General features: G+C 37.7%; 3 non-coding genes across 3 annotated transcripts; 2 read left to right on the plus strand and 1 right to left on the minus strand.

The window, feature by feature from the left end:
- Positions 1-537: 537 nt before the first annotated feature.
- On the minus strand, positions 538-609 carry TRNAS-GGA (transfer RNA serine (anticodon GGA)). Its single transcript has one exon. It is a non-coding gene; the product is annotated as a tRNA-Ser (tRNA).
- Positions 610-821: 212 nt separating this feature from the next.
- On the plus strand, positions 822-893 carry TRNAS-GGA (transfer RNA serine (anticodon GGA)). The gene has a single exon. It is a non-coding gene; the product is annotated as a tRNA-Ser (tRNA).
- A 310-nt stretch (positions 894-1203) lies between these two features.
- TRNAS-GGA (transfer RNA serine (anticodon GGA)) lies at positions 1204-1275 on the plus strand. The gene has a single exon. It is a non-coding gene; the product is annotated as a tRNA-Ser (tRNA).
- Positions 1276-8523: the final 7248 nt, after the last annotated feature.

An 8523-nucleotide genomic window follows, 5' to 3' on the forward strand; every position in this document is an offset into this window, starting at 1 on the left:
AAAGAGAGGAAGAAAGGGTAGAAAAAAGAGAATAGTTTTTATTCCCCGCCCCTTTACTTTCACAATCTAGAGTTAATGCATAACCGACATATGTGAAAATCTAGCTGCAACGGTATTGTGCACTTGTTCCCTTATTATACTAACAAATACTGTATACAACAAACCCTCAATGTTTGCTTTCTCACATGAATTCTAAGGAAGAATTCTCTGGAATGGTCAGAATTCATGTTAGGCCTATAATTATGATCATAAATCAGTTATAGGCCATATAACTCATATTAAACGTGTACCTACAGTACATATTTCTTCCCCAACGCGTAAATATTTTTACCAGCATTGTAAATAAAAACGTTACGTAGCTCTGTCCAAAACACTTCTCTTAAAATACAGATAATAATAAATACCTACATAATACACAGCAAGCTTCAACTTCTAACTTGGATATTTATTTTGATGTACCGAAGTACATATGATATTTCCATGCAGATATTCTGCTTTCTCAGATGATGAGAGAGAGATGGAACGGAGAAAAATTCTCTCCGGCGCCGGGATTTGAACCCGGGTTTTCAGCTCTCCGTGCTGATGCTTTAACCACTAAGCCACGCCGGATACAATCCCGACACCGTTGAGAATCGTCTCAGATTAAGCTCCATCTCTTGGGTTCCCTCTAGTGGCCGCCCTCTGCACTACGTCATAGATGTCTATGCACGCAGGACCGAAGTCCATACATGTGTAGAGGTGCACTCAGATGAGTGACTGGTTGGCCGGGGTCCGACGGTATGGGCGCCGTCTTTAAATCACGAAGTGGTGTCGGGATTGTATCCGGCGTGGCTTAGTGGTTAAAGCATCAGCACGGAGAGCTGAAAACCCGGGTTCAAATCCCGGCGCCGGAGAGAATTTTTCTCCGTTCCATCTCTCTCTCATCATCTGAGAAAGCAGAATATCTGCATGGAAATATCATATGTACTTCGGTACATCAAAATAAATATGATATGCGTAATAAATCACTTCGTGATTTAAAGACGGCGCCCATACCGTCGGACCCCGGCCAACCAGTCACTCATCTGAGTGCACCTCTACACATGTATGGACTTCGGTCCTGCGTGCATAGACATCTATGACGTAGTGCAGAGGGCGGCCACTAGAGGGAACCCAAGAGATGGAGCTTAATCTGAGACGATTCTCAACGGTGTCGGGATTGTATCCGGCGTGGCTTAGTGGTTAAAGCATCAGCACGGAGAGCTGAAAACCCGGGTTCAAATCCCGGCGCCGGAGAGAATTTTTCTCCGTTCCATCTCTCTCTCATCATCTTCTAACTTGGACATAAGTAGGGTCTACTATAATGATAAACGTACAAAACAAAGAAGTTTTTTTTAACTTGGGGGTTAAACGTAAAAAAAAAATTAATTTATATAATTATTTTAATTATTTAAACTGCCTCTCCTGTGAAATTATCAGTATGTAACTTACCTTTATGTTGCACCATTTCTTCGTAATACGTTCCTTTATCTTCAAGTTTACACTGAACTTTAATGAAACTCAGGCTACAACAACTATTTACGTGTACACAAATTCCAACGAATGAATACTATGAAGGAAAACTACGCACTACACAATAATACTGGTGAACTCAAACTTAAAAAAATGGTCTTGATTTTGGCTCATTAGCACAATTACTTAAAGCAATTTCAAACTCTTTCTTGCCCTAAAATAAACTCAATATGTAGATAGTATATCATAATAATATGAAAATATTTACATTACAACGACAGATACTTCAATCAAACGCAAAGAAAGCAATCACAAATTGTGCGACAGACTCAATACTATAAACTAGAAAGTAGCTGTGTAGAGATGGCGTTGATGTCAGTTTACCTTCATGCATACTATTTCACAGGGTGTTTCAAAATTTATTACACACAAAATATTAAGAACTGAACTTCTATATAAATTGCCTATCAACTGTTGCTTTCACCATCTGTACGAACATTACAGTAGAGAGATACAGAAGTACTAGCGGGTACCTACCTGGTACTAACGAATATACTTATAACTCACTGGCAGAATTAATTATCTTAGCAACAGCTGATTTTTTGTCCTAATGAGTTGTCTATACCTGTTTTTTTCTAAAGATGGGATATGACATTAATTAGCGCTGCGATCGGAAAAAAAACTGAATATTACATAGCGTGGGATGCCTGTTGCTACGGTAACAATAGTTGAATTGTCAAAGTTACAATTCCCACTTGGTGAGTGCTCAATAGCGCTCTTGGCACCATTTGTTGTGCACACAATGTCAGCTATTAATACGTTTCGCGCTTCATTATCTGTCGAATTTATGTTTTTTTTTATATCTCTTCTTGTCAAAGCTACTTCATGTAAATTTATGTAATCTGTTTCTAGTTAATCCGTAGAAATTACAGCCTATATGAAATAAAAAATCAACTGTCTTGAATTTGGAATTAAAGAGAATGCCTTTCATGTCTGATACAAAAAAGGAAACTTCTTATTTGGGGTATGAGTTAAATTATTTCATTTGATGTGTTTGAAATGATCTTCTGGTCTGTCCAATGTAAAAGTCTTTGCAACTGTTGCATGATAGTTTGTATAGCCTACACCTGTTAAGTTTTATTTATTTGTGTGTCTTGTCTGTGTGTTAAGATGTTTTAGTAGTGTGTTTTGTATTATGAAATGTTGTATTTTAGTTTGGTTGGTATATTTTATATTTATAATTTCTTAGGTCTATTATATATTCCTTTATTGATCAATAATCTTTATATTAATAATTTAGTTTCTTGAACACACTACAAAATCATAAAAAAAACATCTTAACACACAGATAAGACCCACAATTTTTTTTTTTATTTTAGTAGGTTATTTTACGACTCTTTATCAACATCTAGGTTATTTAGCGTTTGAATGAGATGAAGGTGATAATGCCGGTGAAATAAGTCCGGGGTCCAACACCGAAAGTTACCCAACATTTGCTCATATTGGGTTGAGGGAAAACCCCGGAAAAAACCTCAACCAGGTAACTTGCCCCGACCGGGAATTGAACCCGGGTCACCTGGTTTCGCGGCCAGACACGCTGACCATTACTCCACAGGTGTGGACGACCCACAAATATAAAAACAGGAATATACAAACTATCATGCAATAGTTGCCATGAATTTTATATTGGACCAGACTGAAAAATCATTTCAAACACGTTGCAAGGAACATATCACAAGGTCACCGGCGTGGCTCAGTCGGTTAAGGCTGCCGGTCTGAAGTTGCGCTCGGGCGCGGGTACGATCCCCTCTTGGGCTGATTATCTGGTTGGATTTTTCCGAAGTTTTTCCCAACTGCAAGGTGAATGCCAGGTAATCTATGGCGAATCCTCGGCCTCATCTCGCCTAATACCATCTCGCTATCACAAAACTCATCGACGCTTAATAACTTAGTAGTTGATACAGCGTCGTTAAATAAGCAAGGAAAAAACATATCACAACAATAACCAAACTACACAACAATTCAGCCTAAGCAGAACACATCAGAAACTCCAATCACAACTATAGCAACATAGAAACCGACATGAAAATACTACACATTCAGTCAAAAAACCAGAAACTTGACACTCTAGCCAGAAACTAAATACACTAGAACAATACGAAATAGAAAGACACACATAAACACATCCAAATGAAATTCTCAACACACAACTCAATTTCAAAAGACACATACTCTTTGACTCCACATTACACTACAGAAACACACCACCACAGGGAAAAAAACAAAAGGCGCCAAGACCAGCAACAACCCGGTCTGAAGATGGCCAATAGCAGGCCGAAATATGTTAACCAGGTACGGTAAAATTTAACATGAGAAAGACATATAATACATATTCCAAAGTGACATAGTGTTAAAAGTTGTGTAATCAAGATGTATGTTCCATTTCTGTTTTCGAAGCTTACATTTTTGGAAAATTCAATAATTTCAACGAAAATATGTCCATTCTGGAATCCTAGAGGATGTTGATGAAATGCCCTTATTTTTTATTTTCGCTATAAAACGTTGTCCTTTAGTACAGTAATTCTTTTTATTTTATAACAGAACAAAATAATGTAACTTTTAATTTGTACTAGCTGAAAGCACCTTGCGTTGTCCGAGTTTTCCTTTTTTGCTTCTATTTTGCATTAAACTGGTTGTTAAACTTCGCAGAAATCTCGTTAACTTAATTATAGACAACCAGAACGAATTGCTTTTGCTAAGTTTTCTTGTCCATGAAGGTAGATCTCTACTAGCTGAAAGCACCTTTTTTTAAGTAAACTCTTTAGACTTTTCAGAAATCTTGGAAACTCAACTATAGACAAAAGAATTAATAAATTGCCTTTACTATAGTCGCGACGCTGTTATTCCCGGCGTGATTTCTCCTCTTTGCTTACGTCTTAGGAAGTCAAGGCTCTATAAAGTCTAGGTAGGTAGTATCGTTCGCCATTTTTGCTCTTCGTTTCCGAGCTACCAGACGAGGAATCTATTTGCCATACCGTTAAACATTATCATGTCGTAGCTCCTATGATAATAAATCAAATGCACTGTAATTCAGCAAATAATTGAATGGCAAATAAAGTCCTCATGTGCTTTCTGCGAACGCAAACAAAAGAGCCAAAATGGCTGGCGATTATATTAAGTATTTATCGAGCATTAGGAAACGCATAACTTCATCAGCGAATCACAAGGCGGACACGTTTAAATGTAGCCGACCTGTAATGTGATTGGCTGCCGGAAATTAGAGCGATGGACTATAGTCTTTTCTCGTCAATAAAGATGAATATTTACATAGCGTTCCTTACATGAATTAATAAACTTCTTAGCCAAATGCCTGTCAGGGTCAAATCACATGAAAACAGTTGTACATCAGACGCCTAAAAGAAAACATTTCATCAGGGCTTTACGTCCAACTGTTTTTTTCAATTTATATATTTATTTATTTCTCTGGTGTATTTAAGGCCAACAGAACTTCTCTTCCACACCACCAGAAGTACAAATAAAATAATAGAAGAAATCATACTATACACAAAGTAAAACTAAACGAAAATATGTTCAGGCTACAGTCACACAAACTTTAAATGAGTTAGCCTTGTCTTGAAGTTCAGCAAAACAAAAACACACTCCTCGGTACCTACAAGCCCACTAAGTGTTGACTCAATGTTCTGCAGATCTTATATTTTATCTCTGCCTGTCAGTGACCATTAAATTTCAAGTGGCTTGTCTTATTCTTGGACGTCAGCCTATTAAAAAACATTATAACCTTTCTGCAGTCTCCTTTCCTCCCCACTGTAAATGTGATGTTGTACAGAGACAGATTTAAAATAATTATAAGATCTGTACATTGATCTGAAGCTGTGCTGACATGAATTTTACGTAATTTCATGCCTATATGTGTTTTTACTTGAACTTCAGAGACAGCTGACGATAAATAAGGATTACCTTGTTTTCAGTCTGAACCCGTTGGGATGTCATAATGAACAAAAATTTATCTCACTATCGGTCGTACAAATAATCAGTATTCATTCATTCATTTAGTGTTCTGCTCAAGGGCAGGTCTTTCACTGCAAACTCAGCTTTCTTCAATCTTTCCTACTTTCAGTCTTCCTCTTTGTCTCCGCATATGATCCATATATCTTAATGTCGTCTATCATATTATATCTTCTCCTGCCCAAACTCTTCTCCCGTTCACCATTCTTTCCAGTGCATCTTTCAGTAGGCAGTTTCTTCTCAGCCAGTGACCCAACCAATTTCTTATTCTGACCGTCCATTTCATACGTTCCATTCTTCTCCAGGAGATGCTAATTTTTCTGTTAAAATCTTCCTTATACGCATATAATTACTCCTGTATGCCTGTTTACATCATATTCGGTTTTTTCAAAATATGACTTGAGAAATTATTATTATCTCACAAATTCAGGTCATATTACTTATATAATTTTTTATTTTATGCACTTTTGTTGACGTCGTACAAAATTTTGTCCAATATTCTTTTGAGAAGATTAACTCCATACGTAGATGAAATTAGGATCATCAGTGTCGTTTTAGGCGTAATAGATCGAATACTGATCAGATTTTTTGTATTCGACAGATAATGGAAAAAAAAATGGGAGTATAAGGGTACAGTACATCAGTTATTCATAGATTTAATAATAATAATAATAATAATAATAATAATAATAATAATAATGAGAATTAAGCAAAATATGCATGGAGCTAGAATCACTCGCTGCAAAATCGTGTCAAAGAGACTGAACTTTGTGTGCACCACATAGCATGATATCTATCACAACTCTTCATGCATAGTTCACAAATGCAGTCTTCTGCCGGCAGGTGGAAGGTCTTTGTCCTACATAGTTTGTGATGGAATCCGTGGACCGCGAAGCGGGTCATCGTGTGTCTCAGCTCGTAGCCCGCGGCCATCCATTCTCTTGTAATCATCGCGTCTGTGATGTAGAAGTCGCTCCAGATTTCAGGTCTTTTATCTTCTAATTCTGTCACTGTCTCTTCGTATGCCTGTATGGATGGTAGCTGCAGCTGCAGTCGTAGTTCCTCTAAGTAGAATGGCTCCCTTTCCAGCTCATACGTAAGTCGCGACGGCGTGTATTTCGATATGCACAGGACGCTTTTGAGGTACTTTGCCTTTACTGCTTCGATTGCCTTGAGGTTGCTTGTATTCAGGTGTTCCCATATGAGTGTTAGGCCATATGTAACTATTGGTGAGATTTTGGCTTGAAATAATTTTAATGCTGATTCCACAGACATCTGTCCCAGATGACTGATGTCATTCGTGGCTCTAATCGCAGCAATTGTTTTGTCTTTTAGATGTAGCGTGTATGTGGTTCCTGTGATCTGAAAAGTTATACCTAGATACTTAAAGTGATTCACTCGAAGTAGCGGTTCCCCTTCTAGATACAGAATGTCATCTGCTGCTGGCCTACCTCCTTTACGGAAAGTCATTTTCACGGTCTTCCGCGGGTTCAGGTGCATCTCATTTGTGCGGGCCCAGAGCACTAGCTTGTTTAGAGTTTCCTGCAGTTCTATCTTGCACGTTGATGTAGCAACCATGTCGTCTGCATACACGTACATGCTTACATTCTCCGCTGGTAGACTTCAGACAATGTCAGCTGTCGCTATATTAAATAAAAGCGGACTTAGAGGGTCGCCCTGGAGTACGCCGTTTGTTTGTTCGATTGGCTCTGATAACATTATACCATCAACGATTTAAATTTGATTGCTCTGTAGTATATTCCTGATGATTCGGGCGATGTAGTGTTCCCTTCCGATCATTGCGTCCATTTTTGACACTAGTGTTTGCCTGTTGATGAGGTCAAAGGCCTTGGTGTAGTCTATGAATAGTGCATAGAGCTTGCCTTTTGGATGTCTGAGGACGTCGCGGCTTGTGTTGTCGATCTGCCTCTCCGGAATCCGAATTGCAGTTTCCGGGATTTTCGTCTCCACCAGGACTGTGAGTCTCGAGTTCATGATTTTTGTGAAGGTTTTGTAAAGATTGCTTTGGAGAGCTATCCCTCTGTAGTTGTTTGGATCTCCTACGTCGCCTTTTCCTTTGTAGAGCATCTTTACTTTCGATTTTCTCCAGTTGTCTGGTATACACCCTTAATTCAGGCATTCCATCATGAAGGTTGCCCATACTTCTACGAATATAAGAGCGGCTTGCTTGAGATGCTCATTGAATATATAGTCTGGACCCGCGGCTTTTCTTTCTTTCATTTGTTGAAGCGCCTCTAGGATCTCTTCCTTTGTGATTGGTTCCCACTCTTGCGAGGGACTGATGTCATGCGTAGGCCTCGTCTCCTTATGTTGGAGTACCTCTGTCTTGGCTAAGGCTAAGCGATCGACGAGCCCTGCATTCTCTTTTTCTCTTGTTTCAAATTCTGCGCACCGCTACCCCAATATATTTGGCTTCTCGTTTTCAAAATTTATCCGCATATCATCAGCTAAGTACAAGATCTCATTATAACAATTTACTCATTATACCCTACCACAAGACATCTTTATATTCTTCATCCTATACAGTTTCAGTTGCTAGAAATTGGAACTCGCTTCCGAGTGATATAAGGGGTTGTTGGACAATAGCTTCATTTAGGTCAAAATTGCATAAATTCTTACTTAACAGATGAATTGCTGATTAATATTTGTTACTTATAATGAAACTAATATCTGTCCATTCTTATTATTATTATCTTTAATTTCTCTAAATAGATTTACAAAACCTCTAATGGCAATTACATTAATATTCTCATTATAGAAATAGAAATATATATATTCTCCCTGTAACATAGTCCTAGTAAGCTTATATTAAATTAATTTTCATCATTTTACTAGCTATCTCAAATATTAAATTAATTATAATTCATTGAATTAAATTAGCTCATAAATTAAGTTACTACTTTACCTTATAGATTTATCTAAATTTAAATAAATGTGTAGTGAAGATTATTGCTGGAGAACCTTTTAAGTGTAGTGAAAATATTT

The sequence above is a fragment of the Periplaneta americana genome, chromosome 8, assembly GCF_040183065.1.
Source record: "Periplaneta americana isolate PAMFEO1 chromosome 8, P.americana_PAMFEO1_priV1, whole genome shotgun sequence".
NCBI lineage: Eukaryota > Metazoa > Arthropoda > Insecta > Blattodea > Blattidae > Periplaneta > Periplaneta americana.